Here is a 23439-nt window from a genome sequence, read left to right as displayed (position 1 = left end):
TGAAGTATAATAAGTATGAAGTATGTATATATAATAAGGATAAAAAAATAATCTATATCCTAACTTAAAATTAACTTAATAAGTAAAAAATGCTCCCCAAGTCGTCACTGTGTGTTATGGTGCCCAAAGGCTGGCAGCGTTACCCCTTTGGATAGACAGACTTAACCAGTGTTTGCTAGTTTTGCTACGCTCAAAATTAGGTATTTTCTCAAATGTTAAAAATTCTATTCCCAACTGCCAGTCAAACGCCTGCAAGCGACGTTTTAATAAAACTATCATAAACTTTAGCATGATATATGATGCCAACATGGAAATATGGCGTCCTCATAAGACTCCCAATAGTTTCGCGTCGTGTTGGCACGCCTGACTTGGATTTGAAAGTGGACTATTCACGAGTTTCACGACCTATTTCATAGAAACCAACCTTAATAGGTTACGAATAGAGATGATGTTTTTATGTTTAAAAGTGGAGAATGGGGATGGAATAGCATATTGTTTAGATCAGTCGCCTTTGTATTTGGATGTTTATTTTTTATCTGTAGCCATATGTCATAACTTAGCTTTTATGAATATGTTATGATTAGTAGAGGTTAGAAGAATTATTTTTGTATCTTTAACGTCACAGTGTTTATTATTAGGGTACAACAAAAATCATTTTGTCAAAAACAGGTAAGTCGAGTGCGGAGTGCGTCAAATAATTGAAGCTCATTCAAGTGTCCAGACGGGCAAGCATGGTCGCGTGATGAACGATATAACGTCAGGCCGTCCTTTTCGCACCATTTGTAAGCGCAATAGGGACGCACCCATGCGATAAAGTATATGGAACTAGTGTGCTAAGCCCGCTGAGTCGACGCTGCATAGCTACCGAACGCTCCACTCCGAGCGTCCACTCAGGCCTAAGTCCGTTTTCACATTATCCGATCCGATATCGGACGTCGGAAGAATTTCAAGGGAAAAAGTCCAAGATGGCGCCTTAATGGGATATCGGTCCGACATCCGATATCGGATCGGATAATGTGAAACCGCACTTACAGTTATGAGAGTTTTCTCGGCATCCATAGAACTCGTATCTATAGAATTTAGAGAACAAACTGACTGGAATATTTAATCTGAAAGAATACAAATATAAAGGCAAAAGTAACCTAGCAAATCTTTAGCGAGAACATTTCATTTAAAAGAAACAATTTCGAAACGGGAACACTGGCAGTTGTGTATCTCCACAATAAAAGAAACCGTAGCAACTGAAACTTTGAGCAACTGAAGACTTGGTCGGTATTCTTATTGATTGCTAGACGTGGGCGAGTATTTACCTAGAGTATATTTTAGCCAGTATGAATAGTGACTTGGTCGGCGGCGAGTGCTGGCCTCTCAAAAAACCGGCCAAGAGCGTGTCGGGCCACGCTCAGTGTAGGGTTCCGTAGTTTTCCGTATTTTACTCAAAAACTACTAAACCTATCAAGTTCAAAATAATTTTCCTAGAAAGTCTTCATAAAGTTCTACTTTTGTGATTTTTTTCATATTTTTTAAACATATGGCTCAAAAGTGAGAGGGGGGGGGGGCACACTTTTTTTTTCCTTTAGGAGCGATTATTTCCGAAAATATTAATATTATCAAAAAACGATTTCGGTAAACCCTTATTCATTTTTAAATTCCTATCCAACAATATATTACACGTTGGGGTTGGAATGAAAAAAAAATCAGTCCCCACTTTACATGTAGGGGGGGGGGGGTACCCTAACAAAACATTTTATTCCACTTTTTATTTTACCACTTTGTCGACGTGATTGATTTACATATTGGTACCAAATTTCAGCTTTCTAGTGCTAACGGTTACTGAGATTATCCGCGGACGGACGGACGGACGGACGGAAGGACAGACAGACATGGCGAAACTATAAGGGTTTCTAGTTGACTACGGAACCCCAAAAACAGCAAGAGGGTAAACTTCACGCCGCCGAAATGAAAATACTGCGCTGGGCCGGTGTCACTTTACAAGACCGCATCCGCAACGCTTACGTACGTACGTGGTAGTTCTAAAGTAAGGCCTTTGTCCGAAAAGATAACCGAAAGTCGACTGCGATGTTTTGGGCACGTCATGCGCCGAGAACCCGAGCACATGACACGCAAGGTGCTGGATATGTTCCCTACAACATCACGACGAGGAAGACCCCGACTGACATGGCTGGCTACGGTGAGGAGGGATGTGGTAGAATACCAAATCCCACCTGAGACGACCTGGGACCGGGAAGCCTGGCGAAACATAACTAGGAGAGCCGACCCCAAATAATGGGAAAAGGACAAGGAAAAGAGAAAAAAAAGAGATGAATAGTGACTTGGCCGATTTGTGGTGGATCTGCGTATTAATAGACCCTAATATAATAAATACATATTTTAATGCAAAATCTAGTTGCTCTTTTAAAAGGAATATTTTATAACCTAACCACAAAATTAAAATTTTGAAAAAACCCCCGACCGCGACATAGTAGACCGATTTTCATGAAACATGGCTAAGAACACTCCCGACTAACTCAGCTTTCCGACAAAAAAACTAAATCTAAATCGGTTCATCCGTTCGGGAGCTACGATGCCACAGACAGACACACACACAGACAGACAGACAGACAGACAAACAGACAGACATACACACAGACAGACACGTCAAACTTATAACACCCCGTCGTTTTTGCGTCGGGGGTTAAAAATGGATCGATCTACTAAATTATTCATGGGAATTTTATAGTTTTTGATAAAAGTCTGATATATTTAAACATTTCGCAGTTCTCAGTAGCTTATTTCACTACAATGACATCGACACTTGACACTGACATGTCTGTGCCTATGTTTATGTTGATTAAGTAGCATTATTACTGAGCGTCAATATTTCCTTGTCAAACAGGCAATGAACGTCAAAGTGCCACGAAGTGCGACAATTGTTACTCATGAACCAGGCCACAGGAGTGGATAGCTCGCTAAAATCTGGAAACAACTGTGACCTCGATAACTTCTGCTTTCTGTAGCTCCGTAGAAATAACTTGATTGTTAGCGCTTATACAAGCTTGTTTACTTTACAGGGTACTTAATTAAATATTTAACATTTTATATGACTTCTTGGGACTCTGGTTACAAAATTGGCTGGAAATTACACGAAATATGAAATGATTCGGAACATTAAATAAGTCCTTTAAGCTCAACAAAAATAAAATCTTAAATATTCCTCTCATCATTTCGAACCAAAGTTCGGATTAAATAGAAACTCAAGCAAAACTAAACTCTCAGTGTAAGTCGTCTATTAAGGTACACCGGGGCAAATCTCGAGTGGGTGGCAAATATAACTGGTCCATTTTTTCCATGTTTTACAATGTTTGCATTTTTAGATAAAATGTCCACTGGTTATTATATGGTAGGCGTGTTCAGTTGATACGAGTAGGTAAATGTAGAATTCAACATCATAATGTAATAATCGAAATAATGGATTAGTTACAATTGCCCCCAATTGGGAATTGCCCCGCTGTACCTTACACTTATATTTATTTAAACTTTATTACACAAAAGACAAACTATGTACAAAAGGCGAAGTAATGCCATGACATCAGGCATTCTCTACCAGTCAACCTTAAGGCAAATCGGAAAAGGTATCTAATATCTATTTACTAGATTTATACAATGCTCATGTGAATTTCTTTATTGAAATTTTCCGTAACGAATTTGAATTTGTGAGGCTTATCAGCTGACAGAAACCTTTTTTTTTTGTTTTCCGTTAAATTCTACAGTTTATTAGGTTCATTATCAGGAACCACCCTGTATATCACTTTTAGTTAAATTTGCAAAAAATTTTTTTCGTCATTTTCATACATAATAAATGAATTAGTTAGTGTGAGAGACCCTTAAGAATAATATTCAAGTTAGTGTCAAGTGCTTGACGGCAAATGTCAAAACAAATAACATTGGGTAAGAGTTAAGACGCTAGTTTCTTAGAGATAATAATTGTATTTGATCTAAAGAACCATCCCTTAAAGTTAACGGGAATCAATAAAAACAGTGTAGAATGATACACTAATTTCAGACTCAACGAAAAGTCAGCCCAAATCCCACAGATGTCATATTATTACCATCGATCAAGCAAACTCGATCAAGGCTTAGCCCTTTAGGCGGAGTACGTCATTTTCATTACCAGTCACTTTCTGGTTAGGTCACGTTCTGAAGACGCCACTTTCTGTGGACGTCACGTTCTAAGGAGGCCACTTTCTGAGAGCGTCACGTTCCGAGAATGTCACTTTCTTAGATTGCCACTTTCTGAGTTCGTCACTTTCCGAGTTCGCCACTTTCTGAGTTGGCATCCACAGAAAGTGGCGTCTTCAGAACGTGACCTAACCAGAAAGTGACTAGTAAAGAAAATGACGTACTCCGCCTAAAGGGACTTAGCGTGTCAAATGAACTCAGTCAAATCCACCGAGTTGTCCGTCTTTAATCGCAGCTTGTAGCTTTCGGGCGTCAATTTTTGTAAGTTGAAGTCAACAAAAACATTATAAATGCCTCGTTACGTAATATTGCAACCACACAAATATTATGAACACTCAAGGGCCTGAGACATATTTAAAATCACAGGCAAGTAACAACTTCAGTACTAAATCTGACACGTTCGGACCCTATACAAATAGATGAACTTGTTTCTTCTATCACAGAATATATATTAGTACAAGTACAGAAGGCTCACTCCTTTGATGTTCACAAAACGCCGCTATTCTAAATTCTAACCTACATTAACAAACGGACCGCACGCGTGCAGACGACATTGAATTCTATTGCGCCGCGCGAAGGTCGTCGCCGCTGAATGGGCCGCGAACTCGCGGCCGCCGGCATGTACTTGTAGCGCGGCGAAAGGATCGCGGAGTGAGCCGCTCCTGCTTCTATCTAAATCTAGTTCTGTGCCAAATCCACTTACGTATAGAGTATTCGGAAAGAGAATTAATAATACACATTTCACGACTCTCTACCATCTTCATTTCACGATTTCTTTCTTCCACTGGGTGCCGTAGAAGTCGACTGTGGGATATGGGTTAAATGGTGGCGTAGGCGAGAGGCTGGCAACCTGTCACTGCAATGTCACAATTTGGATTGATTTCAACCCCTTTTTGCCAAGCGTGGCACTGAAACTTATTAGTTCATGTGCTCTGCCTACCCCTTTATGGGATACAGGCGTGATTTTATGTATGTATGTATGTATTTATTTCACGACTCTTCTCTTTTCAGACTCAGACAACTTTGCCACTCTCTATTTACTCAAGAACACGAATTTAAAATCAGTCACTTCAGGATCACGATACCTCAATTTTATCTAACGACCTATAAAACACAAAACCATACGCGCCATATGTACTCGACTGCCTCTTTCAAACCTAAAACGACAGATTTCCATATTAAAATCACGTCTCTTACGACCATCTACAAATTTGCCAATATTTTTCCCACCACTGTCAAGCAACCAGTATTAGTAAGACCCTTGAATTGATAATAAGTATAATGTAGTAATAGTTCATATGTAGACTGGTTCTATATCGTTTAAGCTATGGAAATAGGGGTGACTAATGTGACATACGCGTCCTGCTTTGGTATTGAGATGTCTTCTAAGTTTTCGTAATGGTATCGGGTGCTTTGCCTAAGGGTTTTCAACCTTATGGGTAATAACGACATTCTCAATGATATGAACTCTGAAATCGTGAATGAAATTTTATGGATCATACGTTGGAAGCTTTTACATCGATATTTTCTATGGAACAGAATTTTTGCTCGATTTTACAGCTGACTAGCTTTTTCCCGCGGCTTCGCTTGCGTTAATTTCGATAATTGAGGAATGCCCCATACATACATAACATAAGACGTGCTCAGTATCCTAACTCTTTCAAGAGACTACTTAAACTCCATTTTTTATCTCTTCCGTAATATTTTTGTCTGACTACTCCTTCTAAATAACCTGGTACTGTTATACAACGTGTTTCCGGTATCATTCAAAACCTCAGACACCCCAACTGATTTTTAGGGTTCCGTAGTCAACTAGGAACCCTTATAGTTTCGCCATGTCTGTCTGTCCGTCCGTCCGTCCGTCCGTCCGTCCGTCCGTCCGTCCGTCCGTCCGTCCGTCCGTCCGTCCGTCCGCGGATAATCTCAGTAACCGTTAGCACTAGAAAGCTGAAATTTGGTACCAATATGTATATCAATCACGTCCACAAAGTGCAAAAATAAAAAATGGGAAAAAATGTTTTATTAGGGTACCCCCCATACATGTAAAGTGGGGGCTGATTTTTTTTTTTCATTCGAACCCCAACGTGTGATATATTGTTGGATAGGTATTTAAAAATGAATAAGGGTTTACTAAGATCGTTTTTTGATAATATTAATATTTTCGGAAATAATCGCTCCTAAAGGAAAAAAAAGTGCGTCCCCCCCCCTCTAACTTTTGAACCATATGTTCAAAAAATATGAAAAAAATCACAAAAGGAGAACTTTATAAAGACTTTCTAGGAAAATTGTTTTGAACTTGATAGGTTCAGTAGTTTTTGAGAAAAATACGGAAAACTACGGAACCCTACACTGAGCGTGGCCCGACACGCTCTTGGCCGGTTTTTATTTTTTTAAACTCATCTAGAGTATTCATCTTTTAATCTGATCGTTACTTTTTATTTTATTACTATTTATTTGTGTACGTTACTGCAACGACATAAGGTTTACCAATAGACAGCTAAGATGTCACTGTAAAACACTTTAAAGCTTTGTCACAGTAAACTTCAAATTGGACAGGTAATCGCAGTAAGCAAATTTAAACCCAATATTCAAAATGACAAGGTTGTAAACCTCTAGCAATGCGATATACACAATGTTGTATTACGAGTACAATAGAATGGGCACGTAAAAAATAACTAATAATACTAATTTAAATAAAAATATTACCCCCATCAAGATATAGCTCAATCGATTCTACTCTCGATTCTGAACAAACTGTTTTCAGGTTTTTAGTGTTAAGTGAAACACGGTGTATGTGTATTAATTTATATAATTATATTTTATTTATATATTTATGCATTTAGTTATTTATCTTTATATATGTATGTTTATGTATAATATTTTATTTTTTTTGCCTATATTGTGCGATAAGTTTATTTCTTCGAATTTGCTGACACCTACTGACATTATATAAATTTATCAATTTCCGCTACCTTAAGGTTGTCTGGAAGAAATCGCTCTTTAGCGATAAGACCGCCTGTTGTTTACCTTTGTTCGTGTTTCTTCCTTGTTTTGTATTGTTGTATTTTATCAAGGTGTGCAATAAAGAGTATTGTATTGTATTGTATTGTATTGTACATCCACCTCCTATTTGAAGAAAATGGGAGGTTAGAAGGATAATTACACTTATAAAACCTGGAAACGCTGTAGCCTAGCGGTAAGTACGTGCGACTTTCGTTCCGGAGGTCGCGAGTTCGAACCACAGTTCGCACCGATGAGTTTTTCGGAATTTATGTGCGAAATGTCATTTGAAATTTTGCAAGAAAACATCGCGAGGAAACCGGACTAATTCCAATAAGGTCTAGTTTACCCTCCGGGTTGGCAGGTCAGATGGCAGTCGCTTTCGTAAAACTAGTGCCCACGCCAAATCTTGGGATTAGTTGGCTAAGTGAACCCCAGAGCCGTGCCGAATGTCGGAATAACACAAGGAGAATGATGATGATTTACATTAGATAAAGGAAACTTTACGTAACTAAAATTAGTAAGAGCTTTCACACTTTATCACAATCCAAACTAACGGCGACCACACTCTGCATCCTTATCAGTCATAATATAAATTACTTGCATTGTTTCAAACACAAAAGCGCAAAACATAAACGTTCGCTTCCTATGTTTAACAAAACAACACAAATCTGGCTCCCGTATCCTACCACCATATATCCATGCAAAACCCCACTCAAATTTGTACCGTACTGAATAGCAAAAAGTACAAAATAGTTTGCCTATCTGCCAAACGCCCGTATCTCGACACACCGTAACTCGCTTCAAAATACCATAGGACTATGGTACAATTTTTTGTACACATTCCAAAATTTATTTTGAACTTTTATTGAGTAACAAAAGGTTCATATTCAAAAATAAAACCAAAGCTGTCAGGACTAGGACACTAAAATGTTCTATGTGATTCTAGTTAGTCACAACAAATACTATATAAACTACGAGTTAATACGTGCAGCTTGGTGCCAAAGTTGGCAACACGCGATACTAGCGCCCCTAGCGGGATGAGTTGATCAAAATAGTTTAGTCCATACAGTTTAAAATTTATAAAAGTCACTCACTCTTATTTCTTTGTTTTATTCCGTCTAAAAATGTTAAAGTAGATCAAGTAATCGCATTTAGTGTTGTTTTACGTACTACGCATATACTGATAAACTACTTTGAACACCTCGTGCCGCTAGATGGCGCTGCTAAAATCGTTGGCGCTCCATTGTATGGGAAACGTCAGAAGCCGCACGTATTAACTCTAGAGTTTATATAATATTTGGTCACAAGTTCACAACAAGGCTATCTAACGTCACAATCGCTTAGCATATCGTAGCTAGCTGTCCCTATCGCTCTTCTGTAGCGCGACAGAGACAGACTGCGTGTCAATCGCCACGTATCGACAACATCGACAACGATTGTCACTTCAACTAAGCAAGGAAGCCGTAACGGGGGTTACCATGAAGTAGCCCATATAACCATAATCGGTCGCCGTTCCTACGCAAATCCTCCTATTTTGTGTACACACAGGTCTTCGGGTCTCAATGCTTAGTCGCAGTACGGTCGACGTTTAAGCTAGGAACACATTACGCGGACGTCCGTCGTGAATCGACCGCGGACGGGAATCTGGACAATGACATTACACATAACCGTGCAAACTACCGGTCGACGGACGCGGACGTGGCCTTGAGCGCACGGACGTCCGATCGAAATCTGGCTCTCTGGATGTTTTGTTCCGTGCACACTGATAGGTCGCGGTCGCGGTCGTTTTACGACGGACGTCCGCGTAGTATGTTCCTAGCTTTAGTCGCGGCGACCCAAATGGGGACGATTGGTAACAGGCACAAATGGTCACAGAAGTGACAGAAGTGTGCACTACGCGAGCACACATTGTTACCGTTTGGCGACTACTTTCCCAAAATCATTCGTTCATTTCATTCTTTTCAAATGGCGACTGTCAGAGACGTCAAAGTAAAAAAGAAATAAAATCATTTGACATTAAAATGTAATGGCGTAAGAATTTGTTAAAGATAAATATTGTTTGCATTTGTAATATAATGTGGGCTAATTACCATGGCCAATTAAATTGCTCGAGTGATTTCATAAAATAAGTCTAAATTTATCAACGCGCCATCAATTTACCTCAGTTTAACTAGTAATAATATTATTGACTACTCGGTGTTTGCGTGTTATATATATTGATTGGTGAAGTTTTAGTGCTCCGGTGCATATACTATACTGAAATAATAAAAATAATGCCTAGAAAACCAATAAAGTTGTTAAAATATGGATTAAGACGGTAATATTCCATGTAAAAAACAGTCGCCAAACGGTCACCAAACGGTCGACAAACGGTCGCAAAATGGTCGCAGCGTACACGCGTGACCGAAAGCAGTGAATATTTATTATATTTTCAAAATGGCTTCTTGTATTAATTTTTTCCAGGTATCCTCAAACTTTATAAACAATTAAATATGCCGTCGTACTCAGTTGCCCTCACTAAAGAAGATTAAAAAAAATTGTAACGTGCGTACCGAGCTGCTGGGTTGTAAAGGATCGGGGATCATATTATTATGGTCTTCTATAGAGCAACTAGTATTTTGCGGCATTTCACAATTGACACTTGTTGAAGTAGTCTTCATTAATATTACTATCAACATTCATTTCAGCGATCTATACTTCTTTTGTCAAGATTTTTGTATAGATAAGTGTCTACAAATTTGTAATGTTAAAGAGACATAAATAAAACGTAGTAGAGTAAATAATGTGTTTTTTTTGTAACCCAAACAAAATACTTGTAGATACGAGTGCGGAAAAGAGGAAAATCGATACGAGTAGCGATAAATTAATACACGAACGAAGGGAGTGTTTTAAATCGACACGAGTTGTGAATGTCCTTTTCGCACGTGTATCGTACGACGATTTTCAGTACCTAAATCTAAGCTAAGAGTTTCGACCAGACAAGAAATGAATCATTGCTTGATTTGCTCGCACTACTGCGTTAAAAAAAGCAGCATCTGTACTGAAAAAAACTATCATTGCGTAACAGAAATTCTATTAATATCACAGTAAATACTCTATTTCATTTGATTCCTACTTTTATTGTGTAAAGCAACACTACACTTCATTTTTAACCCCTGACGCAAAAACGAAGGGGTGTTATAAGTTTGACGTGTCTGTCTGTCTGTCTGTCCGTCTGTCTGTCTGTCTGTTTGTCTGTCTGTGTGTGTGTCTGTCTGTGGCATCGTAGCTCCCGAACGGATGAACCGTTTTTGATTTAGTTTTTTTTGTCTGATAGCTGAGTTAGTCGGGAGTGTTCTTAGCCATGTTTCATGAAAATCGGTCAACTATGTCGCGGTCGGGGGTTTTTTCAAAATTTTAATTTTTATCAATAAGAATTAAAAATTATATATTTAATACATTAAGTAACTATAAAGTGCTTATCTATTTGTATTATCATTCTGCACTTTTCTTAACTTTCCCACATTTCTATAAAATGTCGAAGAGTGCTTAAATGGTCGTCGTCGTTTATTATTATTTAATTCGCCCATATTTAAATGATTCAAAGCAACCAGTCCATAACTTCACAAGACAGTTTGAGAAACCTTCGTATTTCAGATTGTCATTTGCGGATACAGTGGTTTAGGAGCAGTTCGGTAATCAGACCTACACATGTGTGTACAAATTCTGTCAATGTCACTGTCAGAAACCGTTCTGACAGTGACAATGACAGCCACAAATTCGTCCACATGTTGTTACCGTTATGTGTGCAAACGTCGACTAATAAAGTGTCGTTAAAAGTCATTCTGACAGTGACATTGACAGCCACAAATTCGTACACATTTTGTTACCGTAACGAGTGCACACGACGACTACATTTTGTTATTGTATCAATACGGTCGCATTGTTTGCACGACGTTACCACGCGTTATGTCACATTTGACAGTTAGTTACTGATTTGAAGATTTTGCGACTGAAATGGTTGTATGGGAGGTAGGTACTAAAGCAGTTCAGTCACACCTCGGACACTGGCGAACAAATATATGAGAGAGGCGCATTCCTAGCACACAGTCTAAGCTCGTGTAGGTGAACGCGTACCATGCTTGTATGAGTGAGATATCTGTACACGTTTTTGACAGGCGGTAACTGTGAGGTAACCGATAGGGGGTGGGCGGCGCTTTCAGCGGGGAGCGGGAGTGGCCACACTGTACGATAGTACTCTTTATTATACTGTGGTTCAGTTTAGGTTGAGAGAGAGGGACGGAGCTATATAATCGGTATGGCTGTGTCCCTTTCAATTCAATTCAAAATATCTTTATTCATGTAGGCCTAGTTACAAGCTCTTATGAATAGTTCATTACATATATATTATGATCTTAATCTAACCTAATTATCAGAGCAATTTATTGTTGTAAATTATTGTTCATAATAATATTGAGTCTATAATATACAATTTCATATAAAAATAATCGTTAAACAAAAAATATATAATTAGGTATATGTATATATAAAAATACATGTCTAGAATATTTCTAGGAAGAATCCAATGTCCAAAAAAATACAATATTAATTTCATCAACAATAATAATAATAAAAAACGTAAAAATAAGAAACCATTTCGAATAACAATTAATCCCACGTTGTTTTATCATTCATGTAGTCTTGTGTTGTATAATAAGCTTTGGAAATGAGTACACGCTTTACATGATTCTTAAATTTATTAATTGACAAGTCAGTAATATGATTCGGAAGTTTATTATAAAATCGAACACAATTACCCATGAATGATTTTTTAATTTTACAGAGCCGTGTGAAGGGCACCACGAGTTTATGTTTATTTCTAGTATTTATATTATGTACATCACAGTTTTTCTTAAAATTACAAATGTTTTTATGTACATACATAATATTTTCATAAATATATTGACAATGCACTGTCATTATATTAATGTCCTTAAATTTATCTCTAAGTGAGTCTCTATGGTTCATTTTATATATTGCTCGAATAGCCCTCTTCTGCAGAATAAATATGGTATTTATCTCTGAAGCACTGCCCCAAAGTAAAATACCATATGACATAATGCTGTGAAAGTCTATTCGAGAGGTTAACAATATGGGGACCCCACTGAAGTTTAGAATCTAAAGTTATACCAAGAAAAACTGTACTATCTACCAGTTCTAATTCCTCATCCTTCACAACGACACTTGTTTGCTCATTCCTTACGTTACTATTAGTGACAAACTTAATACATTTAGTCTTTTTTTCATTTAATAATAAATTATTAGCATTGAACCAGTTCACTACTTTAGAGATAGCATTGTTTACATCACTGTGAGCTTGTTGCTGTCGTTTGATTTTGAAAATAAGTGAGGTGTCGTCTGCAAACAATACTATATCATGGTGGGTCTTTACAAGGAATGGCAAGTCATTTATGTAGATAAGGAACAGGAAAGGCCCCAATATTGATCCCTGTGGTACACCCATAGAGACCAATGACCCAGTTGATCTCTGTCCATTGACATCTACCCTTTGTATTCTACCATTTAAGTAGGACTTGAGTAAATCTAGTGCTGATCCTCTGACTCCATAATAATGTAGTTTCCTGATCAATGTTTCATGACAAACACAGTCGAAGGCCTTAGATAAATCACAAAAGATACCTAAAGCATCTTGTGACTCCTCCCAGGCATCGAAAATATGCTTAATTAGCTCAACACCAGCATCGGTTGTCGAGCGACCCCGTGTGAAGCCAAATTGCTTATTATGCATTAAATTATTAACGTTAAAATGTCGTACTAATTGAGAAAGAATTAATTTTTCAAATATTTTACTGAAAGTTGGCAGCACAGATATTGGTCTAAAGTTAGTGGGGTCAGAGTGGCTGCCGGATTTAAATAAAGGAGTTATTTTGCTATGTTTCATTAGATCAGGAAACTCGCCGCAGTCAACACTGTTGTTGAATATAACTGCTAAGTCAGGCGCTACAACCTCAACTAAGGATTTTACGGCATGGACGGAGACCCCCAGAGGTCACTAGTTTTTTTGACATTAATTGATTTAAATGCCTTTACTATATCTGAGGTACAAACATGTTCAAAATAAAGGTCTCTACAACACTCAGGAACGTTTTCCTCTAATAATGTGACGGCAGATAAGGGTGATGAATTTAAATCCTTAGTTGTGAATGCTGGTATCTCGGTGAAAAATTTTTCGAACTCTGTTGCTACTTCAAAATTGGAATCTATAATTTTGTTTTCAATATTCAGTTTAATATCTTTTACTGCGTGTTTCGAGCGACCAGTTTCCACATTAATTACTTTCCACGTTGCTTTAATAATGTCAGAGCTATTTTTTATTTTATTACTAAGATAATTTCGCTTAGCGATATGACAATCTATCTTGAACTTCTTCGAATATTGCTTAACATGTTCTTTAAATTCATCACTCGTATTAAACCGCCGTTCTTCATACAAGGCATACAATGCACGTCTTCGTTGATGTAACTCTGCAGTAGCCCACTCACTAAAAACTGATGCACCACTAACTACGACCGATTTTGAAGTAAATATTGCATTATAATGTTGCAGAAAAGTGTGAAAGAATGAATTATACATACTATTAGGACTCATATCGGAAGACAGGGAGGGTAGCGCCTGAACCAAACTTTGCTTCATTCGTTCCACGCGAACGGCTATATTGCTTCATGGTAAGTTGGTAACCCCCTGGACCAATGTTTGATCAAATGCGCAAACAAAAGACAAACATGCTGATTCAGTGTTGTATTGTGTCATATCTCTCCTGTCCGGGCGTGTTTGAATTATGTTGGGATTTTCGCAATACAGGGTGTCCTTGGTGAAGTTGTAACGTAGTATATTTTCTTGGTCGTAATTAATATTTTTTTATAAATCTAAAATCGAAATTTCTTTAATTTTATTTTGTTTCAAATCCTCAATTAGTGCAAAAATACTTGCATCCACACATGTATGCACTTTTCTGCATAATCTGTGCATGGGTTGCCAGATAGCTAAAAATAACCCATTTTATGAGATTTTAAATTGTTACTCCAGTACATTTTGATAAATTAAATTAATATAATTATATAGAAATAATGCAGAAATTTATCTTAAATACATAACAAAATACTGTAATATTAATACTCTAAATAAGAGGCCTGTCTGGAGTGACAATCTTGCTATGTACATCATAGTAAATCTTTCATGACTCTGATGGAGTCTCAAATAGATATAATATATTAATTCGATATATTATGTCTTCCTGGGTTTGTCACCCTATGTCCTTGATTGCTCCATATGCAAATAGGTTAATGATCTTGGGTGGTCCATTTCCTTTTTTGACCCTTTTGGGTGCACACGCACTTTCTCCACAAGACCATACCGCATGGTGGTCAAAACGGTGGAAGCAGAAGGCCTGCAATAATCCTCGGATTGAGTAAGTATCTGAATTGTTCTGATCAACTCCATAATGGCGTGAAACGTTGTGGGTTTGCTCCTAACCATGTGCTTGGTTATTCACAGGGATGATCTGTCTTCTGCTGTGGGATTGGGAGCGCTCCGCTAGGAAATTTCTTTGACCTTTAGCGGTGAGCTAATTTATTAGATTGTCTTCTATTTTGTCATGCTGGTCTTGAGAGCATTAGACTAATGTATTTTTATGTCGCTTTCAGGAGCCGGGATTATATTTATAGATATATATATTATTAACTCTGGAAATCCTTGTGACCGGCGCAAGTTCCGAGTCCTGTTTGCTGGAAGACGGCCTGCCTCTGCCGCATTTGTCTCTGTGTCCACGTGGCACGCGTTCCGGGTTGAAAAGTCTCCGCAGTGCAGCCAACATTCCCCGGGAGGTCCCGTGCCACCTTCCACAGCTTTCCCGAAGGTTCACCATCTTAGAGGTCGGTCCAATTTATCCTTCTAATGGTCAGGGCAACTGCGTCAGCTGCAATTTAGGTAGATTAAATTCATAGAGTCAGTAATTTAGAGCAAGCAAATATTTTTGAGAACTGGTACCTAGGGTATTTTAATAGTATAATTTCTAGTTAAAAATTAAGATAACTTGTGTGAAAATTTACTTAGAACCCTTTTAAGCGACCTAGCTTCCCGCTGAGCTCTGTACATTGCATTGGTGTCGAACAAGAGAATTATAGGTCAGTTTTCACACGGTTAGCGCAGTAAGTAACTAAATTAAGAACCAACTGAACAAACACATTTTGGCAAGAATTTTTTTTATAAATAAATGTTATAAAATATACAAAATCTTAAATTATTTATCTCCACCATATACTTCCCCTAGCAAGCTTATTTCGACACCGGTTTTTATTATTTTCAGTTTTAGTATTTTTTTTCTATTATTATCACTTGTGTCCTTAATTTTGTACAGCCGGAGCTTTAAGTTTATTTAACAATAAGGCACCCTGTGATAATTGGCGCCCAAAGTTTTGAATTTAAAAGCTTGCTGAAGGAATTTGGTGGAATTTTGGTACCAGAGAAATATTTAGAATTTTTTTGTATGACTCACCTTTTGTTTTTGCTGCTTGCTCTTAGACTATGAATTATTCCTTTTGTGTTATTATTGAAGTGCATTTCTGTTGATTTCCTGCACATTTTTTTTATATATTTAGAAAGGAGAAAGTTTAGTGATTACGTAATCATTTTGAGGTTATTCAAGTGTCAAAGAAAGTTGAACACGTGTGTGTGCATTGACTTCCATAGTTGGAAATTTGAATAATTTTGTGTGCATTTACTATAATTTGTGTCGCCTTGAAACTTTTATTATTATTTTGAACGTTTTACAATATTTTTTGGAAAACTAAAAGTTGCCTGCACTTGTAAGCAAAAGTTTACCAGGGTTTTGATTAAAAGTAGTTGCACTGACTTTCAAATTTGCCAGAGCTTTATCATTGTGTTACTAGATTTTATATTTAGCTTAGAGCCAGCAAGCATTTGGTTTTTGTTTTTTTGTGGCTTGTAACTCTAAGACTGTTTAGGACACATATTTTTTTTGTTTTGTGTTTGGACTTTGGCAAGTTTAGAAAGAATATTAGATTTTGTCAGTCAGCTAACTGTTTTAAAAGGTAACTCAAATAAAACAAGGTTTGAATTTTTTAAAAGAAAATTTATAGTTTAAAGTACACACTTTTACATAATAGAGCATTGTAATACCAGTATTCTCAAGAATTAGATTCACATTTAGCAAAATGGAGAGAAATATTCAGTTTCACGCATTGTTGAAAGATGAGCTGACTTATGAGGTGAAAATTCGTTCTGAAACTCCCGCCAGTACAGTAGATGCTCTGAGGAAACAGCTTCGGGCTCTTGTTGTCGAGGCTCCAAGCGAAGACATTTTGGAAACTTCGCTAGCGGCAGACACGGAATTGGATATTGTGGCTAGGAAGATTGATGATTTGTCGTCCCTTGTCGCGAAGTATAGTGAGTCCAAGGAGAGGTATGCCTTGAGCCGAGCGAAGGCATTAGGGTACCATATTTATCATCGTCTTGCTAGGACCCAGCCCGAAGAGGATGACCAGGCATTGTTGGTTACGAAGTGCAGTTTGCAGTCCAGGTTGGACAGTCTGCTGGCGGAAATTGAAGGTCCACTGTGTCCAGTGGGAACTGCAGCACCAGTTGGTGTCGCTGAGGGTTCGAACCCAAGTGCTTCAGCTTCGGCCGGTAGTTCTGAAATGCCAACAGATAGTTTTAGAGAAATGCGTGTACAATGCTCGAGTGACTTGAACATTTCTAAATGGCAAGTCAAATTTAATGGATTGACAGACCCGCGCTCATTTTTGGAGCGTGTGGAAGAATTAAAAGAGGCAAATGGTGTGTCAGATTCCAAATTATTTAAGGCCGCGCCTCACTTGTTCATTGATGGTGCTTTATTATGGTTCCGTGGTATTAAGAGTTCGGTTTCAAGCTGGCAAGAGTTAAAGTCGCTCTTGTTAGATGAGTTTGTCCCTGGTGATTATGATTTTAGGTTGAAACAGGAAATTCAGGCTAGGACACAGGGCGAGAACGAGCCCATTCATTTGTATTTTGCGGTAATGTCAGGAATGTTTGCTAGATTAAAGTCAGACTTACCGGAGGAAGCGAAGCTTGACATCTTGTTGCACAACATTCGACCACATTTTACACAGCAGTTAGCATTGGTAGACATCCATTCTGTCGCCGAACTGAAGACTTATTGTCGAAAGGTTGAGTTTTCACAGCAAAGGGCGAAGTTATTTGTAGAACCGCCGAAGGTTAGTGAACATACACTTTGTCGCGATCATGTGTATAAGGCCTCCAGTTCCAAACATCAACAAGTAAACGCTATTGCTGAAAAACAAAGCTTCGCGAGAAAGTCTGACGGTTCGGTGCCACAGTGTAACACTTTGCAACAGAGAAAGCAACATTTTAAAACTAATGACTTTAATATTTCAAAGCCACAGCGGCCGGTGTGTTACAAATGCAACAAAACTAATCACAATTTCAGGCTTTGTAAACAAAGGCCTAAAAATGGTTCGTTTAAATGTTACGGTTGTGGCAAGCCTGACACTGTGCGGTCAAAGTGTGACATTTGTTGTCAAAAGGGTAACGTTCAGAAACCGATACCACAACAGTCAAAAAACGCCTAAGGCAGAATCGCAGCAAGTTTAATGGCCAAGTGAATCGATTAAATTTAGAATCGATTACACAAAATAATAATTTAAGTTCGATTGCTACGATTCTGTTTACACCAAATAAAGATGATATTAGGCCATATTTAAAAATAGGTGTAAATAATTTTGAGGTTTACGGTTTAGCCGATAGCGGCTCAGCATTGTCGGTTTTAGGTAACAATGCACATTTGGACTTTTTGAAATTCGGTTTTGTACTTCAAGAGGCACACTCCAAGTCGTGTAGTGTTGCGAATGGAGTCGATTGTGAGACAATCGGGCATATTTTTGTCCCGGTTACTTTTTTGAATGCTACCAAGGTTATTAAATTTGTAGTTGTACCCTCTATTGTTAATCATGTTGTTTTGGGGGTAGATTTTTGGAAAGCATTCGATTTATTGCCTGACGTTTTAAAAAATGCGAAACGTATGACTCCACCTGAAAATTATTTTATGTGTAACGGTTTAAGTGCGGAACAAGTAAACACGATCCGGTCTTACGAACACTTAACTGCGGCCGAGAGGGAACTCGCGGATACCGTTGTAGGCAAATTTAAAAACATTTCGTTCGAGGAGAAGGGGCTTGGCAGAACCAGCTTAATGGAGCACACCATTGACACTGGCGACGCTATGCCCATCAAAACGAAACAATATCCTTTGTCTCCGGAAAAACGCGCTGCTTTAGCCTCCGAGTTAGACCGTATGTTGAAGTTGGACGTAGTTACGCCCTGTGAGAGTCCGTGGAATAATCCGGCTCTTTTAGTAAAAAAATCTAACGGTGATTGGCGATTTTGTTTAGATTGCAGGAAGTTAAATTCGATCACGAAAGGAGATTCGTATTCCATTCCGTATATTCCCCAGATTTTGGACAGTTTGAAGGAAGCGAAATACCTGACCACGATCGATTTAAGTTCCTCATTCTGGCAAATCCCGTTAGCTAAGGCCTCACAGGAGAAAACCAGTTTTTGCGTTCCCGGTCGTGGTATGTTTATGTTCAAGGTCATGCCCTTTGGCCTCTGCGGAGCGCCTGCGCGTCAGCAGAGGCTCATGGACAGCCTTATTGACCATAATATAACGAGCGACATCGAAAACGGTTTAGTTTTTTGTTATATCGATGACATCGTTATTTGTTCATCAGATTTTCAGACGCACATACGGTTGCTCAATCGTGTGTTGGCGAAGTTGGAAAAGGCGAACTTAACCATCAATTTTGAGAAGTCTAAGTTCTTCAGGCAGTCTATAAAATACCTCGGTTACGTCGTAGACGAGTTCGGGTTGCGTACTGATCCTGACAAGATCTCTGCCGTTCTCAACTTCCCCACACCAACGAGCGCGCGTGATGTAAGGGCATTCTTAGGAACGTGCTCATGGTATCGACGGTTTATCCGAAATTTTGCATCGATAGCCGCTCCTCTGAATAAACTTACGTCACAGGGCAGGAAAGCGCCACCTTTCGAATGGTCTGTAGAAGCAGAGGAAGCATTCAAAACTTTAAAAAACGCTTTAGTTACGGCACCCATTTTGGCGGTACCGGATTTTAATAAACAATTTACAGTACATTGTGATGCGTCGTCCTACGGGATTGGCGGAATGCTTTCTCAGACCATCGACGGTGTTGAGCATCCTGTTGCATACGTTAGCCGCGCCTTAAATAAATGTGAGCGAAATTACAGCGCCACAGAAAGGGAGGCTCTCGCGGTTTTATTTTCAGTGGAGAAATTTCAGGCATATTTAGGCTCGAGTACATTTAAAGTGATCACTGATCACGCGTCACTCAAATGGTTCATGAACCTTGAAAACCCGTCAGGGAGGTTAGCTCGTTGGGGTTGCAGACTGTCTCAATTCGATTTTGAGATTGAGCACAGAAAGGGATCGCTTAACGTTGTGCCTGACGCACTTTCGAGACTTATGAAAGTTGACGTTATAAATATTACGAATGATGACGCTGAGCCAGACGAATGGTATGACAAGATTGTAAATGGCTGCAGGTCATTTCCCGCGAATTTTCCGAATTTTTGTTTAAAGGACGGGAAACTTTTTAGACTTTCGAAGGCCAAGTATAATTTGTTGCGAGAGTTTGATTGGAAAGAAGTGGTGAAGAAGAGTGATCGAAAAAGAGTTTTGCAGCAAAACCATTGCGAAGCAACTGCAGCTCATTTAGGTGTTTTTAAAACTCATCGCCGGTTGGCGTTGACATACTTTTGGCCCGGTATGTACAAGGATGTAGTCGAGTTCGTAAAGGCTTGCGATGTCTGTGCAGCGTACAAGCACTCGCAGAAACCGACTGCAGGCCTCATGGGACAACCAAAGGTATGTCATCGACCATGGTTGGTAGTTAGTATCGATCTCGTCGGTCCGCTTCCGCGCTCTCGGGCAGGTTATACATTTTTGTTGGTAGTTACATGTTGCTTTTCGAAACATACACTGCTGTTTCCACTTCGCCGCGCTACTAGCGCTTTGGTGGCGAAGCATTTTGAAAACCATGTCATTTTGGAACATGGCGTACCTGAAACCGTGATTTCGGACAACGGAGCGCAATTCACGGGATCAGAGTTTAAGCAGTTATTGAAACGCTACAACGTACCTAACATTTTTTACAGTCCGCGCTATTCTCCGCACGTGAATTTGGTGGAACGTTATAACAAAATTGTAATGACCGCCGTAGCGTCTTACGTAAAGGAAAATCACCGTACATGGGACGAAAAACTGCACCAGATTAGGTTTGCCATAAACAGTGCAGTCAGCGAAACCACCGGGTATTCTCCTTTCTTTTTAGTACACGCTAGGGAACCGGTCATTAACGGCTCCTTTTATAAAGATACCGATAAACAATATGGTGTAGGTATCCCTAGAGAAGAGTATGCGGGCGAATTTGGTTGTTTGAAAGATATTTTTGAACAGGTTAGGGTACGTATGTTGCAAGCACATGAAACAAATGCCAAGTATTATAATATGAGACGCCGAGAGGCGAGATTTTCGGTTGGGGATATTGTTCAGAAGCGTACGTACACGCAAAGTGACGCTTCTAAGTTTTTTATGTCGAAGCTCGCACCTAAGTATGAACCGTGCAGAGTTAAGAAGGTTTTGTCCCCATTAGTTTATGACCTCGAAAGGTTGGACGGTCAACCAATCGGGTCGTGGCATATTAAAGACTTTAAGTAGATATTAACGGGAGACAGGTTTTGAGGTGGAAGTCATCTCTAGACGCAAAGCCTCGAGTCTATAGGACTTGTCGCTTTGCCGCCAGTTATCACCTAGCTCTCGTAACATAACATATGCGGTTGAAATCGTTAGTAGTGTTAAATATTCGGTAAATATTTAATTCACGAATTTTGTTCGGAACGTGACGAACAGGAAAGCTGCTTCGTTACTATGTTTGCATTGTGTGATGTATGTTAGGTATATAAATGCGTGATGTATGGTAGGCGCGATCGATACTGTGCTCAGTCTTAAATCGAATTGGGCTGTAGGTACTTATAGTTTGGTTAAGAGTTTGGAAGAGTTATCCTTGGACGCACGATCCCTCGTCTAGTACCTGTCGTCGTGCCGCCAAGGACGACAAACCACTCACCAGCTACTGTGCCTCTCAACCTCAAGGTCAGAGCCGTCTTTAATATGACCAAATAGCAACATTTGTTGCAAAAATTTTGTCAGGTACTACCATACCGGACAAACACAGAAATAGTACGTTTTTTTTGTATTTTGTTAGCGTATCCTTTAGGTAACGCGTCGTTAGGCTAAATACCTAACGTTTTAGTTTAGGTACTATTTCGCATGTTGCCACGCCTAGTTTTTGTTTACGGTATACCATGTTTTGTGGGTGTTGTGCAACATGATTTTGGATGTTTCGTTTCCTCCGACAAGTTAGTCGGGGACACGCTTTTGGAATATTTAGGAGTTTAACTAAGAGGGATTAAAACTTAGATTTTGACGATTTTGTTTTGTTTGGAACTTAGGTTCTTTGGATTTCGGAGTCGGCCCATAGTTTATGGACTAGACATTTTCATTTTGCCCGGACAAGCAGAGTATATTTTAAGGAATGCTGATCAGCGGTCCTGGCGTTGGATATTGGCTTTCTTAGCACAAGGTGCTACATCGCGTTGTGCTGAGAACGCCAACGGTTCGTTCACTGGTTGTTAGGTATTACGGAGGTTTTTTTCTATGTGTTGCGCGGTTGGCCTCATAGTTTTTTTTTACCTGCCGTTATTGATTACGTGGGTTCGAGATTTTTTTAGTTTTGAGTTTTGTGGATATGGCCTTTCAGGCAAGTTGTTGAAAATGGTAGAATTGTTTAAAAGTTAGGAAGCTTTGATGGGTTTGTGTAGACATTTTTTTTGAAATAAAATCTCGAAGCCTCGTTTTGTTTTTCCCTTTTTCATTGTCCTTCTGGGATACTATTTCTTTTAGTATTATAGTTTAGTTTTCTTGCCTTAGGGTTGTTTGTTGCCTTGGTTCCTCACAGTTCAATGTGATGAAAGCCGCTGGGGACAGCGGGCGGTTCACCTACGTTGAACCTTTAAATCGGGGAGGGAGGTATTGTAACGTAGTATATTTTCTTGGTCGTAATTAATATTTTTTTATAAATCTAAAATCGAAATTTCTTTAATTTTATTTTGTTTCAAATCCTCAATTAGTGCAAAAATACTTGCATCCACACATGTATGCACTTTTCTGCATAATCTGTGCATGGGTTGCCAGATAGCTAAAAATAACCCATTTTATGAGATTTTAAATTGTTACTCCAGTACATTTTGATAAATTAAATTAATATAATTATATAGAAATAATGCAGAAATTTATCTTAAATACATAACAAAATACTGTAATATTAATACTCTAAATAAGAGGCCTGTCTGGAGTGACAATCTTGCTATGTACATCATAGTAAATCTTTCATGACTCTGATGGAGTCTCAAATAGATATAATATATTAATTCGATATATTATGTCTTCCTGGGTTTGTCACCCTATGTCCTTGATTGCTCCATATGCAAATAGGTTAATGATCTTGGGTGGTCCATTTCCTTTTTGACCCTTTTGGGTGCACACGCACTTTCTCCACAAGACCATACCGCATGGTGGTCAAAACGGTGGAAGCAGAAGGCCTGCAATAATCCTCGGATTGAGTAAGTATCTGAATTGTTCTGATCAACTCCATAATGGCGTGAAACGTTGTGGGTTTGCTCCTAACCATGTGCTTGGTTATTCACAGGGATGATCTGTCTTCTGCTGTGGGATTGGGAGCGCTCCGCTAGGAAATTTCTTTGACCTTTAGCGGTGAGCTAATTTATTAGATTGTCTTCTATTTTGTCATGCTGGTCTTGAGAGCATTAGACTAATGTATTTTTATGTCGCTTTCAGGAGCCGGGATTATATTTATAGATATATATATTATTAACTCTGGAAATCCTTGTGACCGGCGCAAGTTCCGAGTCCTGTTTGCTGGAAGACGGCCTGCCTCTGCCGCATTTGTCTCTGTGTCCACGTGGCACGCGTTCCGGGTTGAAAAGTCTCCGCAGTGCAGCCAA

At 38.9% G+C, this 23439-nt stretch overlaps 1 protein-coding gene and 2 long non-coding RNA genes across 3 annotated transcripts in view; 2 read left to right on the top strand and 1 right to left on the bottom strand.

The window, feature by feature from the left end:
• The window catches only part of LOC125232507 (neurexin-1), a 385338-nt gene that overhangs the window by 306794 nt on the left and 55105 nt on the right, over positions 1–23439 (bottom strand). The window lies entirely within an intron of this gene.
• On the top strand, positions 14519–14961 carry LOC125232509. The gene is made up of 2 exons (XR_007177754.1): positions 14519–14710; positions 14797–14961. It is a non-coding gene; the product is annotated as an uncharacterized LOC125232509 (long non-coding RNA).
• On the top strand, positions 22937–23288 carry LOC125232510. Its single transcript, XR_007177755.1, has 2 exons — positions 22937–23037; positions 23124–23288. It is a non-coding gene; the product is annotated as an uncharacterized LOC125232510 (long non-coding RNA).

The sequence above is a fragment of the Leguminivora glycinivorella genome, chromosome 13, assembly GCF_023078275.1.
Source record: "Leguminivora glycinivorella isolate SPB_JAAS2020 chromosome 13, LegGlyc_1.1, whole genome shotgun sequence".
Lineage (NCBI taxonomy): Eukaryota > Metazoa > Arthropoda > Insecta > Lepidoptera > Tortricidae > Leguminivora > Leguminivora glycinivorella.
Note: the sequence above shows the minus strand (reverse complement) of the source record. Positions and strands in the feature narration are given on the sequence as shown.